This window comes from Neolamprologus multifasciatus, chromosome 18 (assembly GCF_963576455.1).
Source record: "Neolamprologus multifasciatus chromosome 18, fNeoMul1.2, whole genome shotgun sequence".
In the NCBI taxonomy this organism is placed as follows: Eukaryota; Metazoa; Chordata; class Actinopteri; order Cichliformes; family Cichlidae; genus Neolamprologus; species Neolamprologus multifasciatus.
This window is the reverse complement of record NC_140456.1, coordinates 7,869,407-7,895,931: the sequence shown is the minus strand read 5'-3', so window position 1 is coordinate 7,895,931 and position 26,525 is coordinate 7,869,407. Positions and strand designations below refer to the sequence as shown.

At 40.2% G+C, this 26,525-nt stretch overlaps 1 long non-coding RNA gene across 2 annotated transcripts; it reads left to right on the top strand.

Moving 5' to 3' along the window:
• Positions 1-11,412: 11,412 nt before the first annotated feature.
• On the top strand, positions 11,413-25,354 carry LOC146497271 (uncharacterized). Of its 2 annotated transcripts, XR_014870866.1 has the most exons (3): positions 11,413-21,491; positions 23,381-23,484; positions 23,767-25,354. It is a non-coding gene; the product is annotated as an uncharacterized LOC146497271 (long non-coding RNA). The 2 variants fall into 2 exon arrangements; XR_014870865.1 differs by having other exon boundaries at positions 11,413-23,484.
• The last annotated feature ends 1,171 nt before the right edge of the window (positions 25,355-26,525 follow it).

The window sequence follows — 26,525 nt, the reverse complement described above, 5'->3', positions numbered from 1 at the left end:
ACGATGTAGAGAAGATGGAGTTAACCTCCATGACATACCTCACTGACAAGTGAAGTGAGGTGTTTTGTAAACAAAGTGATGGTGGTTGGCAGTTCGTCTTGTAATCGGAAGGTTGTCGGTTCGAGTCCTGGCTCTGACAGTCTCAGTCGTTGTGTCCTTGGGCAAGACACTTCACCCGTTGCCTACTGGTGGTGGTCAGTGTCCGTCAACCTTGCCTCTGTCAGTGCGCCCTGTGGCTACAATGTAGCTTGCCATCACCTGTGTGTGAATGGGTGGATGATTGAATGTAGTGTAAAGCGCTATATAAATACAGGCCATTTACCATTGTTATGCAGCAGAAGTCCATCAAAGTACTCTGACTCTTAGAGCATCCATAATTTACAAACTGAACATTATGTAGTATTATGAACTGATCTGAACAGAAAATAGCTTTTTTCTATTACACTTTTACACAATCATATTTATTTTTGCAGCCAGATGAGTGGCCCCCTGGTGGGCATTCAAAAAAATACAGATTTGCGGCACTTCTAGCCACAGCAATGCGTGTAACGATGTCAAGCTTTGCCTGTCGCAAGTTGCTTAAGTTGCGGTAAGTTGCAGTACCAGCAGATGGCGATATTTTATTTCAAGCCAACATGAAAAAATAAATGGAAAACATTTAAAGAGACATTGCTAGCACATTTACTTCTAAATACATATCAGCCAGCGTCTTAATAGTTCCTGGCATGGAAGGAGCCTGGAATGTATTTCATATATTTCTGGTAGCGACTTGTTGGCTTTAAATATTATCTCCCCCTGCTGGTAGTGCAAATTAACCATGCATGTCCATTTGACGCTTAGGACAGAGAAAGCTGAACATCCACAGGGTTTACCAGTGTGTCCATTACACACTTTGCTATGATCTTGAGTCGCAGCTTAACTTTTAAGATGAGAAGATGTCATTTTTTAAAATGCAGTCTAATGATCGTTAACAGATTAAGGTAATAGAAGTTACCTTAAAAATTTAGATGTCATAATCTGTTTGATAGTGTTAGACACATTTTAATCCATATTATTACGGCAAAATCTTTTATTTTATTTTATTTTATTTTTTAATGAAACTAAACCTTTAAAAACATTCTGCTGTAAAAAAGTTTAAAAAAAAGAAAAAAAAGCTCAGATTTATTCTCAGCAGCCTCGGTTCATTTTACAACATGAGCTGCCTGTTCTATTAAAACATAATGTAATTCAGAAATTCAGCTTCCACCTGCACAAATGCCAATTTTCTCATGTTTGCCCGTAAATTACCTGGACTCTAAAGTGATATTCAACAAGCCCAAGTCATTTTCAATTCTTTAAGATTGTAATGAAAATTGCCCGTGTTTTCAGTCATATATAATTATCTCAGTAAGAAGCCTCCATTTTCCTGCATGTATCACCTAAGCTGTCCCATTACAGTCGATACCATGAGGTTCTCTCCAGCTAAAGTCTCTCATTTACCCGGTGACACACCTCCCATTACACACGCCCACAGGATGACATTTACAGAAGCCTCCTATTTGTTGTTATCTCACAAACCGAGATGGTGAGCTATTTTCTGCTCAGCAGGAGCCTCCATCTCATTCTCCCTCAAATTATTGTCTCTTTTTTTTTTTCTTCTTCAGTTTGCTGTTATATTTTCCCAGATATTGTCAGGCTATCTTCAACTTGGTCAACTTTTCTCTTTTTTTTTAGAGCTTTTTCAAAAGCTTTTCCAGAGTCAATGCGAAATGACTCTCACAGGAGCAGCAGCGGCAGCGTATATTGTTCAATTTAGGATCAGTTTACTTTTTATCCAGGTGACGGGCAGAGGAACAAAGATGCTTTGACAGTCGCCTGGCACCATGAGGATTACGCTGACATTGGTTGTGTGTTTTCGGTGCTTGATAAGATGCTCAGAAAACAGCTTTATTAAGCCAAAGTACACAGGATATAAACTCTGTAAATATAACCACAAATCTCTTAACATGTTTTCCTGTTGTGACAGTGGGATTTATATTATCAACCTACAGCAGAGTAAAGTGGATTATGGTCAAGCGTTGCAGGAATCATTAGTGCAAAACCATCCCTGCAGATGCTTTAAAAGGGCAATATATTCAGCCAACAACGAGGCAAGAGAAATGTTTTCAGGCTATAATTTAAAGTCAGTTTAATGTCTACTGAAGGGCACATGAATAATGTATTTCTAAATAGATCTATTTAACCTCACATCGGTTTTCTGCATTTTTTTCTTATTTTTGCTCAGAGAAAGCTGTTAGAACTGGCAGCTGCAGTTTAATTTCCCCACCAGGCAGATTCTAGATTTAGAAAGCATTGCTACCCTTGTTTTCATTTGTTGTTTCAAAATGTAGGCGTCGTGAAGCCCTGTGAGACTGCAGCCTTGATTAAAGTCATTACAAATCAAATTGACTGGACTTAAAGGAAAACACAGAGCGCATTTAATGCTGCACCAGGCAAGGCTGTGAAATGTTGCATCAAAAAGTCGCCATGCACTTCCCCAAGTACCTCCTGTTCAACTGTTATTTAAAGAAATCCATGTACATCCTCACCACCACGTGGGGCAAGTGCAGAGCTGAACATAGAAAAGAATTGACAGTTTGCCCACAGCAGAACTCAAATTTTCTTATTTACTGCATCTAGTAATGTGCAACGGTTTGAGGACACCTCCTCTTCAACAGACAGTGAAACACAGGGATACGCCATTTTAAATCACCCGTGATAAGTCACATGAACACGACCAGTGGCAATAACGTCTAATCAGAACCACGTATTAGATAGGACATACATGTTGCCTTGGCATAAATCAGAAAAACAGAAAAATGCCTCAATAGACAAAAGGAAATAAGTACAGAAAATAAGTAAATGAAGATTATCCCCACAAACCGGTTCAGGGTTTGACTTATAAACAGTGTTGGGGAGTAACGGAATACATGTACCGCCGTTACGTATTTAAAATACAAAATATGAGTAACTGTATTCCGTTACAGTTACCGTTTAAAAAGGTGGTATTTAGAATACAGTTACAGTTTGAAATAAATGGATTACACAGCGGTACTTTCCTGTTTCATATTGTCGCGGGTCAGGACTGTTTGGGTTTTGTTTGACAGCTACGTTCTGTTGTTCCAGGTGGCAGCGTTACGGTTGCCATGGTTACAGGGTGACGCTCTCTCTCTGCGTGTTTCCTGGGTGAGAGAGGCCTTTTTGTTGTTGTTGTTGTGCTAAGCTAATAGGCAGAATGCTACCGGTATAGCTCTAAAGAATGTAGCATCATAGGCAGTGTAGTCCGTGCTGCAGGGAGAATGGACTGCCATACACGTTATGTGTCTGTGAGCGAGGGAGGGAGAAAAAGGAAAAGTACGAGCTGTCATCAAGCAAAAACGGGAGCTGGAAGCATGTAAATATAATAATAACCACTGCAGCCAAGAAGAGTGCCTGACGAGCCCAGCTGTAAGTAAGCTATTATACTATGTTTTCCTCCAAAAACAATAAGTTCCGTTGGAGCAGCCTTTCAACGCCTCTCTCTGTCTCTCGCTAGCAAAGTTGACCCAGACAACAAAGTAAAGCTAGTTTTCGGCTACGAGCCCGACACAGAACCCACCGTATTAGCCAGAGGTCCCTTTACTACGGTTCGGAGCCGCGGACCTTCAGTAACAGTAATAAATCACAGCAATAGTACATTCATGTAGTTGTAAACAGCATGATAAGTAATCCAAAGTATTCAGAATACGTTACTGTCATTGAGTAACGTAACAGAATACGTTACAGAATACATTTTGGGGCATGTATTCTGTATTCTGTAATGGAATACATTTTAAAAGTAACCTTCCCAACACTGCTTATAAACCTTCAAGGTTAACAGAGACTGGTCCAGAAAAAGAGAAAATACCCAGTGTGTAGCAGTTCACTGAGCAGAAGAATTACTTGACTCTATTGAGCTCATTACACCCAAAGTATGCAGAAGAGCAGGCGTGTTGAACTCCAGGCCTCCAGGGCCGGTGTCCAGCAGGTTTTAGATATCACTCTGCGTCAACACACCTGCATCAAATGATTAGTTCATTAGCAGGCCTTTGGAGAACTGCAAAACATGTTGAGAGGGTAATTTAGCCATTTAAATCATCTGTGTTGGACACATCTAAACTTGTAGGACACTGGTCCTCGAGGCCTGGAGTTCGACACCCCTGCAGAAGAGCGTCTCTCAAAACCCAGCACAAATTAAGGCTGTTCTGAAGGCAAAAGGTGATCCAAATCAATACTCGCAAGGTGTAACTAACAAAGTTACTGGTAAGTGTGTATAGATTATATGACATTTAAAAGATCCCTATCTTTGCTAAGTGAGAGCTGTCCATATACTCCAGGTCCCTAATTGAAATTCAGAAGTTATGTGGTCACTGGTGAGAAATCCTCTTCACGTACAAGGTGACAAAGAGAGAGAGAGAAAAGAAAAACATCTGTGATTGAACGCTCTGTCCAGAGGAGGCTGAGATCAGTCGTGTTAATCTTTTTCCTTTCTCATCCTTTTGGTATTATTTAGTGTGAAGCTTCACAGAAAAGCTGGATTTGTACACTCACTGATGTGCTTTCACAGAAATTAAATGAAAACATTTCAGTTTCCTCGCTCCCGGGTGGAGCCGAAGCAGAGGCTCCCATGAAGTTAGATTTTTTTGTTTGTTTGTTTTTGGTTTTTTTTTTAGAGAGTTGGTTTCTTTATATTGCAGATATTAGCAAAATGGTGATCCAGACCAAAAATCAGTACCACTCCTGCAACAAATGTATTTTGCAACAAATCACATTAAGCATTTAATTGTTTGCAAAAGTAAAACATTTGAATTAGATGGTTTGAAATGTTTCTTCAGTTTGGGCAAACCTTTATGTAAATAACATATACTGTATTTTCCACACTATAAGGTGCACTTAAAATCCTTTAATTTTCTCAAAATCGACAGTGCGCCTTATAATCCGGTGCACCTTATGTATGAATTCTGGTTGTGCTTACTGACCTCGAACCGATGTTATGTGCTACACAGTGCTCACAAATCTGTCAAAAAATCTTTTATTATGACTTTGGTAAGCTACGAAGCCGCACGGCTTGATGGATTGTCAGAGTATTATGGCTACCGTAGTCAGGAGCCTCACAGAGTAATCTGGGTCCAAAACTCTGTCTGCTTCAGGTCCCAAAGTCTAACGAACAATGAGTTAGAAGTTAGCAGGAAGCTGGAAGTTAGCTCGCTAGTTTCCACCTGAACATGATATAGCATGTTCTGAAAAAATTTAAACGTATGCTATCACTTCCAACATAAATGAAGACAAAACTAAACAGCAGTGACTTTTGTAGGGTTATTGAAGTTGGACTAGCTGGTACATAATGATGTGCTACACGATCACTAGCGACACAGCTATGTTAGCATAACATATACGCAGTGAAGCTGGAGGATGAACGCTAACTTTGTTCCACTGGATAAAAGTAGAGGTGAGGGTTCCTGATGGTTAGGGACAAATGTAATCGCATGGCAGGATGCTGTAAACGAACCAAACTTCAGTCAGGAGAACAACTGAGATAATCCATATGAGGTTAGTCATTAATATACTGCAACAACATTGGAATAGAGCAGCTGCGAGAGAATTCAACATTAATGAATCAATGGTACGGAAATGGATGAAGCAAGAAGAATGAGTTGAGTAAAGTTTGACTTATCTGACTGTTTTGTTTCGCTTAATGCGCCTTATGGTCCGAAAAATACAGTACATGTTGTTCCTTATCCTGATTATATACAGCAGTAATAAGTTTATGAATGGTTTAACATACAACTTGAACACTGTAGCTTGAACTACATATCTGCCAAAAAAAGACCATTTACATGAAACCACCATTGATTTGTTTAAAAAAAAAAAGCATGAAATTTAATTTTAAATAATAATTAAAGGGAGCCTTCCATGTTCATATGGAGTTCTGTTGTCTTGAGTGCAACCACTGTTGGAAAAGACTCAATCTGTGTTATTATTCCTGGTTGAATATTGCGTCACCCATCCTTCTCCTGATTCCACGTCTAAAGTAGAAATGTTTCCAGAATAAGTACACAGGTTCCCCTCAGTTGGGTTATTTTATGTTGTAAGAACGATGTCTGATATGAGCATTTTGCTTGTCTTCAAATAAACAGACCATAGTATCTTTCCCTCACATCTTTTTTTTGTGAATGGGGGGTTTTTAGGCTGGCTTCATTATGATCGTGTCTCCTGCTTTTTCTTTTTTTACACATGCGCTCAGAAATTCATCACGAGCGCCACTGAGCAGTGATAGAGTTACATTTGGAGTCATTAATTTACCACGCAGCAGATATGAAGGGATTTATCTGGATAGCATTAAAGCAACTTTATTGAAACCATCTATATTGCCACCCACGCTGTTTTCATGTATAACCAGATTTGTCATCATAATTAAATTCACTACATCGGAATATTTTACACGAATAAAACTTTGTTCTCTCCATGTATCCATCAATCTATTCCCAGCTCCATCTCACTGTGTTTCCACCATAATCAAAGCTGTGATCGCATCCATATTCACATCCCACCTGGATCCATATTTCTACTCATCCATATTGGCAATGGGCAGCGAGCCAGTCGGAACAGGTGTTGAAAGTTGTCGCCTCTCTGTGCCGTTTGTGGTGTTATTGTGATGCCGCTTATGTCCCAAGGTCAGAGCGCCCAGTGATGGATTATTACTTTGCACAGCTTTGAACTGCATGAGACAGAGACAGATTTCAGTGAATCGGAGAAAAGCAGTTTTCTGTGGAGCGTTTCGGGCTGAAGCATCAGAGTGGCTGGATGAAAAATGACCTCTAAGTTCTCCTGAGTGAGACAATGAACAACAATCAGAATCACTTTGATCATCTTGTACAAAAAAACAATGGGACTTTATCTTTGTGTTGACAATACTAATAGATGGGAAGAAGATACTGTATGGGAGTCAAACAAATCACACTGACAGACATGGAATAGGAAATCTTTAGCCAATCGGCTGACTGCATTGCCCTTAAACTTCTCACTCCTTTTGCAGGTTTTCTCCTGGAGCTTTGCTGGTGACTGCCTTAAATTTGCTTTAACTTTTCTGTATAACTTCATGCTTGAATACAGATGAGGTGAAAATTCGGCTCTAGACTCTCTAAGAGCGCTGGCCTGATTATGTGTAATTTGAAAAGACAGAGCTGAGGCGTTGAAACAGTATAAATCATTTTTAAATGTCAACGTTACAGCAACAGCAGTTCCCTACTTTGTAATAAGAGTGCTTTCCTTTCAAAGATAAGGGCACATTCTTGTTTAATCACTATGTACTCCACATTATTTCCTTCACAGACTACAAGACTCCAATGAATTAAATGTCTTCATGCGTTTAGTCTTTTATATTGAAAAATACGGTGAATTTTAAAGGTCTTTTGGTGTGACTAAAGCTCACTAAACTCAGGCTTCAGAGTGATCTGATGTCACCAATATGGTGTCAGTAATAGCAGATACCCCTTATATGGTCAGAGTACGGAAGCCCCACCCACCTGAAAATGTTTCGTTAGTGAGGGGCACCCAATGAGAAGAAAGTTGGCTTAAAGAGATGAGCAGCTTATTTCAGACAGTGGATAGACTGAGCGGTTGCATTGTGTGTACTTTGCTATAGAGTGAAATAATAAAAATAAAGAAATGTGTAACAGGTAACCTCAAATAACACCAGCCACAGACTATTATCAGATTTTTAATAAAATGCTTGAAAATTAGGATTCTGTATCTTATAGTATGTTCTTGACACGGAGAATTGCATTTTTTATGGCCCTAAAAATGTCTATGAGCTGGCTGTGTGAACACTACTTATTGTATGTAGTGATGCCTCTTCTTGTGCAGCTTGCTAGTTATACAGTAACCTGGTGAAGCTAGTTCTCTATTATCATCAGACAGTTATCAGTAACTTAATGTCATTCCTTTTGTGTTTGTGATGGATGTTGGAGAGGAACATGCTCTGCATTGGTGCTTTATGTGGGCATACTCAGCCTTGCAGCTAGGCCCATCCGGCACCCTCGTTTAAATAACCTCTGAACAGAAGTTGGTGGTGATGTTTGGCTATATCGCAGTAGAGAGGATGTTCAAATACTGCCTCACAGTGTGCTATGCCAGTTGCTCTGTAGCTGACAGAAAAGCTCCACAGAGGGTCATCATCACTGCCCAAAAAGTAATTGACTGCCCCATGTCTCCCTTTGAGACATTGCAAACATACGTCACCTTTCCAGAGGCCAAAATGTTGTAAAAGACTATTCTCATCTCAGAGACCGTCTGTTTGACCTTCTGCGGTCAGGGAGATGCTACAGGTTACTAAAAACTGACTTACAGACACACAAGCACTTTCTGCCTGAGACTGTTCACACTCTCACCATACAAGATGAGCAGTCACAGTCCACACACAATGTGTTTATATGCTATTTATTATGCTTTATGTTGCGAAAACCGTTACTTTTGCAAAATCAATTGACGCCGGCACTTTATTGATTGCAGTATTTTATGTTGTCTGCATGTGGTTCTTTGCAATGTGCTTGATGTTAAAATGCTTCTATTTAAGTAGTCCTTTTATGGTGTGCTTAATCAATTTTATTTATTTATTTTTTTAACCACAATGCAAGCATGTAAAGTTAGCCTTGGTGCGCCAAGCAAGAGCGGCACTTCCAGTCTTTTTGTATCCTTAATGCAATGACAGTAAAGGCTTTCTATCTTTGTCTGTTCAAGAAATATTCTCTGTTGGATCTCTGTTTTTCTCATGCTTGACATTGAGTACTGAGACCACAGCAGGATTAATCCTTCCTATTTTGCTCTTTTAAATTGAATAATTAGTTAAAATTGTTCAGAATTTGCAGGAAAGAAAAAAACTATCAGACTACATCTCTTCAAATTCATCTTGTGGCACCACGGGGCATCAAAGCCCCAAGCTGTTTCACTATGTAATCAGACTCGACGGGGTCAGTTCTTACACTTTTGTTTTTTTTCCTGACAAGCCCTTTGCATCACACATTTGCCCAGCAGAGATGTCAAAGCTACAGATCTTCCATCATAGAAGATTTCTGCATGTTGGTGCTTCGCTTTGGTTCTGCACCGGAATGGAGGTCGCCCTTTTCTCTGCCTGAAGGAAGAGGTTAGTGTCAAGCAACTTGAAATAGTTGCAGCAGGTTGCACGCCAACTGAGCGGAGAATTCCTCCCATGCCCCTCTGTCTTATGAGACAGGATGGAGTTGCTCTCCTGAGATTTCTGTGAGGGAGAAGCGTGCCAGGTGGGAAACCAGCAGTCATAGAGGTATGTCAGATTCTGATGTAACTGTTGTCAAAGCTGTCAAACATTGCTAGAAGGTACCGTGCTGCTCTGCAAGGAAGTCAGCATCAGTGGACTGAACCAAAGCTGCTGCCTGAACTCTTGCTTTGGTTGCCTAATTGTTTTTCGTCTGTGAGGAGAATATTTCTGCTGTTGTGTGTGTTTGTTTTTAAAGTAACTGTATGTGTGGCTTGCAGCTTTTTTTTTTCCTTTTTTTTTTTTTTGCCTTTATGCTAAAATGTATTTTAAAAGGTTTTAAAATTGTATTTTGTTTTTTTTTAAAGGAAATTGGTTTTCTCAAAGATATTCAGTCAGTGATGTAGGTCCAGTTTTAAATATCATGGTATATTTTTAAAGTAAAGCCTTCATTTTTTTTTTTTTTTTTTTTTTTTTTTAAAGAACAAGTTTAGCACCTTCCTACAAAAGCAAAAAATCTTAGTTAAACTAAATTTATTCATGATTACCCAACACTTGAAGCTGTTGAGATTTATTTGCATGTTGTTGTTGTTGTTGTTGTTGTTTCAAATAACAACCTCTTTTTTTTTTATTTCACCACTGATGCAGTAATAAAGCCTCTGCAGTCTGCGTATAAATAAGCTCTAATGGCACTAGACAATTGCTGTCATAGGTATGTTTTCTTTGTTTGTTGTACCACCTCCATAATTTATTTAACAAATGGTGGGACATTTTTCTAGATGCAAAAAAGAGTGGAAACTACTGTCCCAAGGGGGAAACCTGTTCACCATCCTTTCACTAAATATGCAAACCAGTGAGTCTTACTGATCCCTTACATGTAATCACAAATGTGGTTAAAAAGATACTTGCTACCTTTCAAAACAGCCAAAAATGGCTAGGCATAAATATAACAAGAGATTTGCATAATCTCTATGAAGAAAACTTCTGTCCGTTACTTGAAAAGGTCAAATCAGACTTAAAGAAATGGAAGCCACTTCATTTATCGTTGGCAGGGAAGGTAAATTGTATAAAAATGAATATACACCCCAAGTTTCTTTATCTTTTTCAGTGTATCCCACTTTAACTTCCAAAATTATTTTTTAAATCTATTGATAAAGCTCTGATCTCATTTATATGGGATGGGGGGGAAAAAACTTAGAATACGCCTGGATCTGTTACAGAGGCCTAAAAACCTAGGCGGCTAAGCCCTTCCAAATTTTCGCCATTACTATTGGGCCTCAAATGTTCAAAAAAATCATATACTGGCTCAATACCCCTGATGAAGACTGGTGCCAAATTGAAGTGGCGTCTTGCATCGCCACCTCTCTCAGAGCCTTGGTCAGCTCCAGCCTTCCAATTTCCTCACGGCAGCACACCACCAGTCTTATAGTTATTAACACCCTCAAAATGTGGGCTCAATTTCAAAAGAACTTTGGGTTTGAAAATCTTCTCCATTTAACCCCTATACACAATCACCTTTTCCTTCCCGCCAGATTACACTCTGAATTTGCTCTTTGGCAGAGACGAGGCCTCCATAACTTTTCTGACATGTACATAGACGGTGTCTTGGCAAGTTTTCAGGATTTGTCACACAAATTTGACCTCCCCCGGTCCAGCTTATTTAGATACTTTAAAGTTCGCCACTTCCTTCAGCATCATAACCCTGACTTTCCAAATATAACTCCATTTACTGCTGTAGATGATCTGTTGAAACTGACATTTAAGCCTAAAGGCCTTATTTCAAGAATTAGTAATTGTATAGCCTGGGGGTGGACTTGGAGGAGGAGACCTGGGAGAGTGCTCCTTTTTTTTTTTTTTTTTTTTTTTCATATATTTTTATTGAAATTTTTTATAGTACAATACAAACAAATGTTGAACACATTCACACATCCATACATACATCAAACCTGCCTACATCACGTTCAAATGTAGAAATGAGCATAGTTCTCACAGTAATACAAAAATACAAGATAGACAAGATTTTCCCTTCCTTCCCTTTTTCTTTTCCTTCTTTTTCATAAATGTCCTTCACCTCCAAACATAGATGCAAGCTGTAAAAGATGTAGAAATCCCTCTGCAGATTTAACACAAATGGTTTGGTCATGTCCAACTTTAAAAGCCTACTGGTCAACAATTTTCAAAACATTGTCCGAAGCATTGAATGTTGAGCTTCAACCCAGTGCAGCTATGGGTATATTTCGTGTCACAGATAGTGGACATAGAACATTAAAAGTCATAAAAACATAATCGCTTTCACTACACTGCTTGCACGCAGAAGGATATTGTTGCATTGGAAGTCAAAAAAGCCACACAAAGCGGCTCTGTGGTTTCGTGACCTGACACAATTTATACAGTTGGAAAAGACAAAGTACGCTCTCAAGGGGTTGAAGGAGAGATTCTTTGCTGTTTGGGATACATTGCTAAAACATTTAGAGAAAATTCAAACCATACCCACCTGAAAGATGCTTGACAGCTGCCGTAAATCCTTTTTTTGTGTGTGATTGGGATTAATTTTTGTGCAAACTATACCCCTTTAAGTGCACATCTTCAAATATGGTGAATTTGTACCTCATTTAAATTCACTTTATTCATTTATTTATTTTAATTTTTTCCCCTCTGGATCGGTGTCCAATATGTTCTTGGGGTGGGGTAAATATATAAAAAGGAGCGTTGCGGCCTTGCTATATGTATGTCTCTGTACTACATTGTTGATGCTGAAAAAAGATACTTGCTACTTTACCCAAGAGGAAGAAACAAAGGGATAGCTTTAGCCATTTAGCTTATATTTTACAATTACAGTGATCTTGATTCATTTGCATATCTCTGAAGAATAAACAAACAACTTCTGAATATGTAATGTGTTTACAAATTTTATCAGGTCTCATCAGTGACTTCCATAAAGTCACTCAGAATAGGAAGACTTTAAATTGAACCGTCAAAGTCAAAACAACAGATGCAATAACATCTTTACTTTTTACTCCAGTTTGACTAACAAGACAGCTTTAAACCAAGGATGTCAACCTGATTTTGCATCAAGGGCTAGATACTTTGATCTTAAGTGGGCCAGATTGGTGAAATTCCCCTTTCTGTCGGTGTAAAGAAGTTTAACAACACATTCACTCCCTGAGATGTCTTAATATGAGGAGAAGTGCAATTTCAACTAGACGTCTCAGTTTTCCTACATGATACAGAAATGCTGCTGTAGAAAAATGAAAGAAATCTGTCAGCACAACTTAAATTGTAAAAAAAAAAAATGGTTATTTCCTCAGGGATTAATGAAGTATTCTGAAAATTATGGCAAAAATTCTGGTATAACTTGTTGTTCAGACTGTCCCGTATTTATGAAACAAAGTTTTGTTAATTTACAAACATTCTGGCCCCCAGACCTCATGTCTGACACCCCTGCTTTAGACTGACTAACTCTGCCTTCTTAAAACTGTCTTAACATTATATATTTTATTATGATCCCTGAGTTGGGAAAAATGTTCCTGTCAGTCTGAATCATAACAGCTGTAAATCCTCCACAGCTGGTTCACAGCAGCCCAGTAATACTGTGCCTTTAATTCATTTCACTCAGGTAATTTAGCGCGATTTACTTGGTAAGACACAACATAAACCTTTGCCCTCACACACAGACTCTATAAATATTCACAAGATTTTTCCACCATAGCCTTCAACATTGAAATGCCCCACTTTACAACAGAAATAAACATTTTACAGGCTCACACACACACAAAGCTGTTTTAGTTTTTATAAATAAACTGCCCACTTGATCACAACTGCTGAGAGAACATCATAAGTTAATTATTGAAATGTAAGCTTCTGAATAAATATAAATGTATGCTTTGTTGGGGATCACAGGCAGCTTTAGCAGCTCTGGTAGGCTTCGCCACTACTTTACTGAACTGGCCCTCCTGAATATGTTTGTGTCGTTGCTATAATTATAATATGGCTGACTGTGCTCCAAACTGTAGGTAATTTAGCACTAATTAGCATCTGCATTGCATACACACACAGTGTACAGTATGGCTGCACCTTGCTCACACAGCTTGCAGGCATTAACTTCTTTCTTTTCTTTCACTTTCTCATGCAGATATTTTGTTCAGGTTCCAAAGAATCCAGAGGACTATGGCCATTATGTTGTAGGTTTCAACAAACCAGCAGGTGGTTATGTCAATATTTTATTCAAACGACCTGGTTAACAAAACAGAAGCAGATAATTTTAGACATTTATCTGATGTGACAACAAGGTTTATCCCTGGTGCATACACTCAAATTGAAGTGGCATTTTTCTGGATCTGTGTGAAAGCAGCAAACACAGCACACCTCAGGTTTGTAATTGTTTTTGTTTGCCATATCAAGTTCCACAGAAGACATTAAATTCCTGTTCTGACTGATTTGTACTTCTCAGCTGAGCTCCATGTGTAAAATCAGCGGAATTCCCCCTTCGGGAATTTGCGAGAAAATGTCAGCTTTTTCCATGAATACAGAAAGTGCATTCACCTAAAGGGAAAGTTGTCCTGCGTCTCCTTTTGGCTGCTGCATTCAGTCAGTAAGAGCCCTGCGAGTAATCCTGAGAGATTCTCCTCAGTGCTGGTTCCTTTTTATTGCTAAATAATTAATAATACCTGCTGGTTTTACTACAAAAGTCATTTGATTGTTGTTTAGGCCCGTCTTTGCTCCGCACCACACAATCATGTGTTTGGGATTGTTTTTGTTTGAAAGGTGCAGGAGATCTGTGGGGACTCACCTGGTAAGGAAATAACAAACTGGCTTTGCTGTGGGCTTTCATGTTCAGTCACAGTTCTTCTAAATACACACCTGCCTGTTACAGCCACCTCCACCACTTTGTCTGCTCATTGAACAGGCCTGCTGTGATTTGACTGTTGTTTTCAGACCCAGTCTTGGGGGCTTTGATAAGAATTGGCACAGCTCAACGCTCCACGGGGCTTTCGCAGCTCCAAGAAACAATTTGATATGAACAGAAAAATGGCTGCAAGATCAAAAATGCAGGGATGGCTTTTTAGAAAGTACAGAAGACTAGGAAACTTCTGCAGAGGTGCAACAAAATGCACACCCCTTGGGTTTTGCAAAACAAAACAGAGCAGACCATCCTCATTAGAAGCAGATACCTGCTGGGTTTCTGTGGTTGTCTTGAAGCTCGAGTGCAGTGTGACTTTGAAAAAGCAGGCAGCTCCTTTTATTTATCTGGGAGATTTTCACCGATGCTGGCGTGGCCCATTAGGCAACATAAGCAGCTGTTTAAAGGCGCACCTGCTGCTCGAATGGACTCCTGGAAGCCTGCATCATGATGCAGATGGTGAACCAATCCGGCCACATGCAGCACACATCTGAGGCTCAGGGAGAGTGAGCTATGTCACCATCACCTGCTATCACTCCTTTGTATAAAAATGATCTAATGGTCTAAGGTTGAAGAGAGTTAAGTTGGTTTAATCATGTGTGAAATTTGAAATCTCACTATGTGCAGCTTGGAAGCAGTGGAAACATCAGCACTGAGGTCAGGCTATAGAAAGTGGCATTCACATCAGTCACATCATGCCCTTTTGGTGAAGTTGTTAACAGACAGATTTGTTTTTTTTTCTCTCTGGGTAATCTCCATAAATAGAGATCTGCTTTTGAGCACACAGAATCTAGTGGCAAGCAAAAGATTTAACTCTCTGGTTTCCATTTTATCAGGGACTAGGCAGCCAAGAACATACAGACACAGGTGACATCTTAAAAAAATGGGTTTTATTATACCCCAAAAAGGACAATTATTTTAAAAATTACAAAAACAAAGTATATTAAGAACCAAGTTGGCCCATAAAGGAGGTCAACTTAACAAATTTCTACTCAAAAGCCACTTAACAAAACATAACTCAACAAACTGACCTTCCCAAATGAGAAACAGCCCCAGTTATAAAGCAATGAATAAACCATTGTATACACCAAAGGTGAAAACCACAGAGATACCAGCTAACCATAATTCAAGAAGAACCCCATTTCCCCCTGCATGGTCACAATAGATGGATCAGTCCATTTTATTGGCTTCTACATTTAAACCAGCTCCACCCTCAGCCTCCTCTTTCACCCAAACCAGGAAGGACTGGAGCAGCAGCCAGGTAAGTCAAAAAGAACAGAAAATAATTAATATACCATATATACATATTACCATAACAAACAATACAAAACAGATTCTATGCCATCATTTGGACTGTAGCTGTAGCCGTCGTGTATTACAAACCAACTCAAAATTTAGAATTGATGAACTTTGAAGCTTTACAGCACAATGTAAAAATAAGACAAAAAGGTAAACATGAGTATTACCCGAGTATTTCAGTTGTGTGGTTGCACGCAGCCATCACACATTTGTTGTCCGAGTAGTATTAATCCATCCCATCTGAATCATCTGTGGGTATATATATACTGTAGGTAAACTGTCTCCATGGAGATCACAGAAGGGCACACTGGCTGAATAGCAATCGCAAAACCATCGACTATCCACTCATGAGCATTTTGCTTTTTGTTACTTATTGTATTGTAAATTTACCTGTATTCAAAACAGGACTTTAAAACTCCACTCAGAGCAAGACGTTTTGGTCCAGATGTCATGTGTGTATAGTAGAAAGAAAAATGCTGGTTATTTAAAGGCTGCCTGGCTCTTCAAAGAACATCTTTCATATATGAAAGGTTCTTTATGTGTATTAATTATTTGGTTGCTTTTAATGTTTGAGTGGATTAAGAGTGGAGCTGGAAACAGACTGGACAGGTTGTAGTGAAGACAAAGCTGAGCATTAAAGTGAAGCTGCTGATTTACTGCTTGATTAACTCTTCACCTATGGACACAAACTTTGGTTGGTAACTGAAACGATAAGATCATGGATACAGTTAGAAAGGATGAAGACCTCAGTCATTCATGTGCTGCTCCTCCACATTGATGTGGGATCTCTCAGTAACTGCACAGAAGTCCTATAGAGAGGGATTTTGAGGCATCTGTGCCTTTCTTTCAATGGATGGACACAGAAATGCACAAATTCATTTGACTTTATGCAGTGAAAATTACCAAAATGTTTCATACTGGAAGCCCCTAAAAACTAGCCAATAACCCTAGATGCCAAGTCGTCAGACAATTATCAGTTCCCTGATCTGTGCGAGTAGTTCCTATCGTGCCAAGGACAATAGTAGAGCAGTGAGAGTGGAACAGAACTATAAATTTAGAGGCTGGACAGCCAAACAATGAGCTACAACTTACGATAAAGCTCTGTGAAGCCAAGATGAGCCTCAGATTTAGATGATAAGTCATTGTAGGGTTGTCACTAACAGATACTTCTTTATTCATTTCATTGCATCTTTAACTATAGAATGTTGGTTTTAGCCACTTTTTACCAAATATTTATGCCTCACAAGTCATTCCGCTTTCATGATTCAGTTTAAATTCTAGTTATACAAAGTGAATAATGGACAAATACACTATGATCCATTGACCATTATGTCAAACGGTAGCACATTCCAAATAGTTTCAGTAAACAGTGCAAATTAATGTGTCGAACTCTTTATAGTTTATAGAAACCAGAATCACTGAACATTTAAGATGTGACTGGAATTTTATTCTTCGTGCCCTCAACGCCTGGTCGGTCTCCTCACCACATACCTGCATCTCATTTGTCATCAGCCTTATTTTCCAATAAATACTACCCTGCTCACATTTATAAACTTCTCCAACTTCCTTTGATTTATATTTTTCTGTCCTCTTTTTGTCTTGCCAACCTGAAATTTGCAACCCCTTCACTGTATCTTAGATACCTGCCAGCTGGCCGCCGGCAGACCCTGCAGGCACGCCACTGCAACCCCCTCTGGCCTCTGCTCCATAGCTGCTGGGTGACCTCTCGTTTGGGGCTCTACTCCACTCTTCCCAGGAGGGTGGCACTGTTCCCCCCCTTTTGGTGGTCCTCCTCGGGTCCTCGTACTCTGGGGCCTCTGGATATCTGGGGCCTGGATCTCCTCCATACCTGCTTCATGCCCTGGAGGATGGGGCTATGGCTCCCCACACTCCCTAGCAGATCGTTACATGGAGAAACCTTTGGAATACAAGCATGCTGATCCACACAGGTGTACACAAGGGTGTTCACAGACACGGACTACACCTTTCTTGGCTGCTGCCTCAAAGCACATTGTGCGCTGTCTATCTTGCGTGCTGCACAATAGCATTTAATATTTAGTATCTACTGTTATCTACTGCTAGCTAGTTTATTGTGATGGTGCTGTATTTATTATGTTGGTCTTTTTTTGTTTGCTTTTCTTTCTTTCTTCCCCCCTTTCTCACCGTCTCTTCTCCCCTCTGGTTTTCTTTCTCTCCCTCTCTTTCTTTCATTCTTTCTCCCTGTCCTATCCCCCAGTCATGTCTGTCCCGTTTGTAGCAACCGAAAATATAATAAATACATAATTATAATAAAGGTCAATCAAATGGACCAATATGGCAAGGCCATGATGATCCACTTGGTAAAATAAATCCGCTTGGCATCTTTCTTGGCCTTAAGACAACAATTCTGATGGCTAAAGATCCAAACGGGACAAAAAAAAAAGAAGAAGAAGAAAAAGATCCTTTTTTCTTTCTATATCTGGCTGCCTTTCACATAATGACTGCCTTTTATTTTTGCTCAAGTAAACACTGTTTCCTCCCCTCTCACGCTTCATGCAGCAAACACATCGTTTTAAAAGACACACTTGGAGTTACTTTAGCGATGCTGATTGCACCTGAAAAATAGAAATGCCTCCTACACTTTTCTTCTGTTGCTGTGTGCTCATACAGCGAACAATATTATTTCTTCAGTATATGTTGAAAATTACTCACCATGCCTTTCTATTATGAACTGGCAAACATTTAGAAAGTGTCTTTTATGTATTGAGTCGCACACTGTCTCAATTTGGATACTTCTGTGAGCACACAATGTGCAGTACTTACTGGCGTGATACATGTTTGACAGAACTGTGTTGCCTCAAACTGAACATGCAATGACAGCTGTACCATTTTGACCATGATTTACACCTTTTGCAAACATTTACAGCTTGTCAGGCCTTTTGCATGTATACCACATATATACAGTGTTGGGGAGTAACGGAATACATGTACCGCCGTTACGTATTTAAAATACAAAATATGAGTAACTGTATTCCGTTACAGTTACCGTTTAAAAAGGTGGTATTTAGAATACAGTTACTTTGTTGAAATAAATGGATTACACGGCGGTACTTCCCTGTTTCATATTGTGGCGGGTCAGGACTGTTTGGGTTTTGTTTGACAGCTACGTTCTGTAGTTCCAGGCGGCAGCGTTGCGGTTGCCATGGTTACAGGGTGCCGCTCTCTCTCTGCGTGTTTCCTGGGTGAGAGAGGCCTTTTTGTTGTTGTTGTGCTAAGCTAATAGGCAGAATGCTACAGGTATAGCTCTAAAGAATGTAGCATCATAGGCAGTGTCGTCCGTGCTGCAGGGAGAATGGACTGCCATACACGTTATGTGTCTGTGAGGGAGGGAGGGAGAAAAAGGAGAGTCGAAAAGTACAAGTTGTTATCAAGAGCGGGAGCTGGAAGCATGTAAATATGATAATAACCACTGCAGCCAAGAAGAGTGCCTGACAAGCCCAGTTGTAAGTAAGCTATTAAAACTCGACTGTACGCTTTGTTCGTGTTTTCCTCCAAAACAATAAGTTCCGTTGGAGCAGCCTTTCAACGCCTCTCTCTGTCTCTCACTAGCAAAGTTGACCCAGACAACAAAGTAAAGCTAGTTTTCGGCTACGAGCCCGACACAGAACCCACGGTATTAGCCAGAGGTCCCCTTACTACGGTTCGGAGCCGCGGACCTTCAGTAACAGTAATAAATCACAGCAATAGTACATTCATGTAGTTGTAAAATGCATGATAATATGTTAAGTAATTCATAGTATTCAGAATACGTTACTCTCATTGAGTAACGTAACGGAATACGTTACAGAATACATTTTGGGGCATGTATTCTGTAATCTGTAATGGAATACATTTTAAAGTAACCTTCCCAACACTGCATATATAACACTGTTTTATATGTTATAATGGCAAATTAACATGAGGTAATACCAAACTACTGTAATTTCAGTGTGCCCAAGAACTGCTGCTGTGAGCTAGCATAGACGGTATAAAAAAATCTGAAAAGTGAAGACAAGACACTTGTGCTTCATATGTGCATTCTTTTTAACAGGCACTAGGGGGCGAGGCGAAGTTCATACAAGTCCACGGTAGAATTAGCCCTCGGCTTCTTCACATTTAATAAATGTTGATAAGGTTGCATCACTTTGCATGTGTATATGCCTACAGAGCACCTACTGAAAACATGTTTCTTTGCAGTCCTCCAAAATCCAGACTTCTCATTCCTTGAGGTGAATGACGCTGTGTGCTGGTCCAATGGAGATTGAGTTTCGAAATTTCAGGAGCAGGACCACGCCTACAAACATGCTCCTTCTGGTTTTCATTTATATGGGTTCCCCCAGTGCTACAAACTGTTCATTCTCATTTACTTGCCCCACCCTCCCCCACCCCTTTCAATTCTTTAACTTCTTCACTTCTATTTAGTAGGTAGGGAGCTGCCAGGCCCGGGAGCTGCCGCCAGTCCCCTTCGGGGCCTTCCCCAAACCGCAGCTTAATTCATGTCCAAGCCATTCACCTTTACCTTCAAATATGCTGTCAAACCTAAATGAGGACGTAGGCCCAGCTAGTGAAATGCCAGTTAGTTGCCATATGCCTCGCATCTGTCAGTCTGCCACAGGGCAGCTGTGGCTACAACTGTAGCTTGCCTCCACCAGTGTGTGAATGTGAGAGTGAATGAATAGTGGAATTGTACAGCGCTTTGAGGGCCCCAAAAAGCGTTATATGAATGCAATCTATTATTATTATTATTATTGTTGTTATTAATATTATTATTAAGTGATCCAGAACAGGGAAGCGACAGTTGGGTTCACCAGAAATGGGAGCGGCACAAAAAAAACTCAAACATTAACAAAAAGCTACTTTCAGCTGCTCCTTTATTCACAATAAGTTTCTACAGCAGGTAACTCTGCATATTTGGCAGATTGTCACACCAGATGTCCCTCCTAATGCAACCCACAAGGAATCTGTAACTCCGTGTAGGATCAAACCAGGAATCTTTTACTTGTTAGGCAAATCTATAAATCCTTATACAATGGAGCAACTATCAAAGATTTACAAAATACAGTAAGAAAAGTACACACAGTAACGGACGTGGACAGTTTTCACTGTTTTTAACACTCCATTTCACTCTGTATGTTATAGTTTTACTCTTCTCCACAGCTGGCTGATAGACCAACAACAGCACAAGTCAGAGACACCCACAGGCTGATTGTACCACATATACAACCCCAGTCTGACAACAGATGCTCTCTTCAGGTAGACGGACCCCACTGCCGCAAGAGTGCCAACCACCACTAAACCATAATTTACCCTTCACTCTGCAAACCCTAATGACTTTACAGGCTCAATCAGTAGTTTCACTTCTTTTGAAGAAAACTGTTTCAAAACAGGAAGATGGCAATAGCAAAAACATTGCCATCACTGTGTGCATAATATATTATACTGTCTATGCTAGCAGTAGACAGCTTAAGCTTTGCTATCTGTGCAGACCATCATTCCTCCTACCAGCTGAAAACTGGTTGGCTACCTTGTCCTCTGTTCAGTCAATATGCCATTAAGTGTATTGATTATTAGACCATTAAGCATCCACAGCTTTTCATACTCAACTTTTTTACTGTTAGGCCATCATCTGGGTTCTCATATACTGGTTTTCCCCAAATATGGTATGCAGTGTTTTATGTAGTATTGCTAGCAGAAGTTAGTCTGCTAACTAGTTAGAAACTCATTACAGAATCTGTGGGCAGAAAATCACTGGTGAAATTCTCCCGTGGTTTCAGCTTTGGGTCCAGTAGTGTTCTGGTGCTGTCTGGGTTTTTTTTGTTTTTTGTTTTTTTTCCAATGCATCACTGTACCTGATCTTAGATTTCCTCCAACAGCTGAGTTCTCCCAGATGCATGTAGCCATGCGTGTCAGTGTGAACACACAAGATAGCAACAAAGTAGCAAGCGGAAGTGCACAATTTGAGGCAAAACAAGGATGTTGACTTTGAACTATGTCTTCAATGTAAAGGTGAGCATTATATGGTTAATGTAGTTTCCATACTGTATTTGCACGCAACCCTACTGAGCATATCACCACTACTAACACCATACCAGGAAGCTGTCTTGTACACACACGCGTGCAGAGTGTGGCTGCAGTCATATCATCCTGTCTACAGCTGTATTTTTCATCCGCGGTTTAATCTCTGCCGCCTCTGATCTATAAAAACCAGTGAAGCCACCAGAGCAGATGGCAGAGATCTGGCTGTACATTATTTTATAATCACATTCAGCAGGAATACCGGCCGCCTGACACCAAATAACTTTCTCTGCCCAAATGAAAAGTGTCACATATTTAACACCTAGCCAGACTCTACTTTCACCGCACGTACACACCTCTAATTAGAGGAATTAAATTCACACATGGCTGAAAGAAAACATGTGCAGCTATAATGAGATCTGACCCATATTCATTTCAGCATCATTTGGTTGTTTATTCCCACTGGCCACTCCTGGAGATGGCAGCTCTTTTCATTACCTGTGTATTAGATGTGAACCAGCCTGCTTGTTTATAGAAGCCACTTAAATCTGACACAGACTCAGACCGAGCCCTACCAGCTCTGCTCCTTCATTTACTTCTTAAGGTCCGGCAAGCTGTAACGACGTCAGCTTATGTGCTGCAGACAGCCCTCGTTCTCTCAGGATGATTTCATTATATTTATTGTAACACATTGTTCCAGCTTGATCTCTGCACGACATGTCCATTAAATTTTAAGCCTGCTCTGGATCACCCCACCTACTGTATTTTTAAATGAATGCTTCTGCAGAAAAGGATATTCCATTGCCACGAACCTCTTTTCAATTTAATATATGCTGCTACTGAGTAGTTTATAAATGATATCACATGCCACAATTGCAGTTTGACCTGCAAATGGTATATAGATTCTTTTCTGGATATACTTTTCACAGGTATATGCCACACTGTACAACAGACTGGCAACAGTTACCATGGATCTAGCCACTGAGTCTAAAAAGTGAAGCCCATGCATGTGGAAGTGTCTTAAACCTGCAGTTTTTTGTAATAGCTAGCAAGGACTGGCTCCCCTGACTTCAAATTATATAGAAGTCTTACTTCTCCCTTGATTTATTACTTTACCAAGTATTTTGCTGATGAGAGTATGTAGAGTCTCAAATGCAAGGTTCGAGTTATATTCAACACAACATTATATCCATGTTGTAAATTATGGTTGACAAGTTTTTGTACACAGATGTTCTCAGGCTCTACCCTCCACTTTTTGGTAAAAACCATTATCAAACCAACATGTTACTTCTTGGTGGTTACGTTCATGTTTTATATACAGTTCCTGTTATAACTGTTGTTTCATTTCCTCTGCATGTACATTTTTGTGTGATTTAATTACAAATGTTTGACCCAATTTCACTTTGTTCCAGACTGAAGTGAAGAAGACACTACATGCACTATACTGCCAAAAGTTTAGTGTAGTGTGAAGGACTCTTCAACACCCAACTTTCTCATTCACATCTTTATGCACCTTGCTTTGCAAAAAAAGGTTGGGGACCGCTGCCTTAGACTACCCATTCTTTCACAAATGTTTGAATGCCTAGGTGCTTGATTTTCATACACCCATTCAAGTGCTTGGAACATCTTAATTCAGTAATTTGGATGGATGAGTGAATAATTTTGGCAATATAGTACATGAGAACCGTCATTTTAAATCTTTAAACGAACATGAGGATGAGGTTGCCATTTAAAGAGCCTCCTTAAAAAGCCCTTTAATGCCCATTTTCCTTAGCATTTCAATGGGAACCATACAAGACCGTCTCCCACACAGGGCTTAAAGCAGCAGAGCAGTTATAGTCTATCAAACAGTGTATAAAGCCACCGTTATGTCCTTACAGGCTGCTTAAATCCTCAGTCAGAAGCCTCTGTGTTTGTCCACACTGTCAGCTAGACGGCCTGATGAAAGGCAGTCGCTCTGCGGCCGGTCCGTCTGTGCTTTCAGGTGAGAAGGTTTCATTATATTGATTTCCCAGGAGGCTCACCTCTACTCAGTTCTCTCCTTGTTGGGTCATTTCTGCTCAGTTTCTGAGACCTTCTCATTATTCTGCAGCCCGATACCCAAACGTATGGATCAACGAGTGATTCTGTGCCTCGATACATGCTGTTATTTTTTTCTGTTCTAACACCCACACTATCATTTACTTTCATATTCCTCATTGCTGTAAAACCAGCAGCAGCCATTAATCATGAGTCTGAATGCTCACATTGCTTGTTTCTCATTCAGCCCGCAGGCTGTCGTGGATGCCGCCTTCCCAGAAGGCCGCTGGCTAGCAGCTTGTTACTGTGTCAACTAACTGACCACCCACGACTCTGCCTGCATGCCTTGGCCTGGCCCCAGAGGCCCATGGGTAATCTGTCATCCAGTGTGTGTGTGAGTAAACAGAAGAATATTAATCTTATGTTTGCCAAGACCTCAAATCCACTCCCACTCAGCCTTAATTAACTGTTTCACAGTAATTCAGGGAGCTGATCTAATTATTTCACTCTCTGGCCAAAATGGTTATAAAAAAGTTCTTTCCAGGTCTGACGCATTCAGGATTCAAGGAGGAAGTGATGATGCTAAAACCTTAAAGGATTGTTACAAACTGGAATATGTTTGTTTTGTTTGGTTGGGTTTTTTTGGCCTAGTCTTGACATCTCTAGTCTGTTTCATGTATTGACTTTTAAAGCCCACATTACATTTCAAGAGAAAATGTAATCACTGCTTTCCAGTTTCATGATCTCCGTGTTTACTCCAGCAGCTGTGGGCACAAATGAATCCGTGCAGCTTGAAGTAATCCTCATCAATTCAGCACAGTGTTTTCTCGGCAAGCATACTGCCAGTGCATGATATTAACATGACAATGAGCCAGTTCTTTGGTCAAGAGTAACACTTTATAAGGTGCAGAACAAGTATGCAAACACAGACTTCGAGCTGTTTAAGGCTGATTATAAGCTGAAGCTGCAGTTTGTGCATCGCTACAGCATGAAGTAACAGGAACTGACTGACCCTTTAGCTTTGGTTCACTACAGCTCAAAACACTTTCACAGAGATCTAGGTTGGGTGGGCTAGCTGATGAAGCTAAAGTAAGTGAAGAGTCACATTCTGGAAAACTGAATTATAACATGACACACGTAGCGCTCATTTACATTAAACTCCATAAATATATTAGACACAGTGTTAGTATTTGCCAGCTAACAAGGCTCAAGTCCTTATATTGTGGTTATGTTTTGACAAAAACACTGCGGTCTAGTTTAATACAGTATTCAACCATAGCAAACATTTTTTCTTGATGATACTTCATGATAGATGGTAACTCAGGATCTGTATCCTACCATAACTCCATGTCATGGCCCAAGGAAAATGACATGGACACAAGCGCAGGATCCAAACCGGAAGAGAGGCAGTAAGTGAACAAAAGTTTATTTTCCCACATAGTAAACACAAAATCCAAATTGAAACTATGACACTATATTAGTTGGCGTGCTAGCAAAGCTAAGGCATTTAACTGAAAACTAGGCAGCTCTAGAATACAGTGGTACATCTGTGACTGTGGGGAGGTGGCAGCTGGGCCGGGGGGAAACTATGACCACTGAAATGAGAGGAGAGCACAGTCAGAGCGGTCCAGCGGTGAATCGGAGTTCCCAAAGTCAAACTGAGTCACCTTATTTGGGTACAGGCAGTGTTGGTCAAGTTACTTGAAAAAAGTAATCAGTAACTAATTACTTGTCACAAACGTCGCACTTGCTTACGTCACTGTCATGAGACATTCTCGCAACAAAAAAAAAATCACGGTTTTAGTAACGCAGTAACGCAGCGTTCCAACGGGAAAGTAACGGTAATCTAATTACTGTTTTTGCAATAGTAATCCCTTACTTTACTCGTTACTTGAAAAAGTAATCGGATTACAGTAACGCGTTACACGGAACGTGTTACTGCCCATCTCTGGCTACAGGTGGAGGGAAGCAAGAGGGGTGACCAAGGGATGACTGAGGCAAAGACCCCACTCCAAGAGCCGACTATGAAGACAGGAAAAAACAGGTAAATTTTCACACAAGATCTAGACTGAGCGATACGGCTAACATGGGTTAGCAGATGCTCAGACAATGATTAATTGAGCGTGCAGGTCTTATATGCTGCTGGAATAATTGCCAACAGATGGCCGGACAGAGAGGAGCAACCAGTCTCCACCCAGAGGAGGGCTGCTGCTGGATAACTACAGACACTCCACATCTGGGAGAAGAATGGAGAAAAATGTGAATAACTGCTGATGTTTGTCAGATAGAATGATTATTTTCTTTGTTCCCTGAGATTTGGGAGAACAGTTTCATAAAAACTAAAATTACAGTTAGCGTCAAGAATTGGTTTGGAGTCATTACTGATGACACAGGTTTTACATTGGCATTTTTAGATAGTTGCCTGTGCAGACCCTACCCCGAGAGGTATGCAACCCATGTGTAGATGTATGCGGATGATGCTGTTCTTAGACTGAATCCTGACTGGAAGCGGAGGATAGCAATGGGAGCGAAAAAGCATCAGATTAAAAAGGTGGGGACACCAAAAGCACAGGCAGCAGCAAAGTGGACAGTGTCCATTGTTTTTAATGCTTGGTTCCACTTCAGCTCAGTGCATTTCTGCACTTCTCCACAGCTGCTTCAAGGTCACTAGCAAGAGTAGCCCACATACTGGTGTTTGTTACAGTAAAGTCTGGTGGGAATAAACAACTACAACATGCAGACCACGGTCCACAGTGCTGTTCATAGGCTCTACATAGGACCAACTCACAACTATGTTTAAGCCGAGACCTCAGGGGGTTGGCAAAGGTGATTTTGGTGCTTATTTAATGGAGATGGAAGTCTGACTGTGAACTATAGCATCTACGGGCTTTTATAAATGTGGTGCTTTTTTCCTCTTAAAAGAAAATATCACTCACTAACTTATTTATATGAAACTGGTAAAAGAATAAGAGTAAATGTCCCCAAACCTGATTTTTAGGGGGCAGG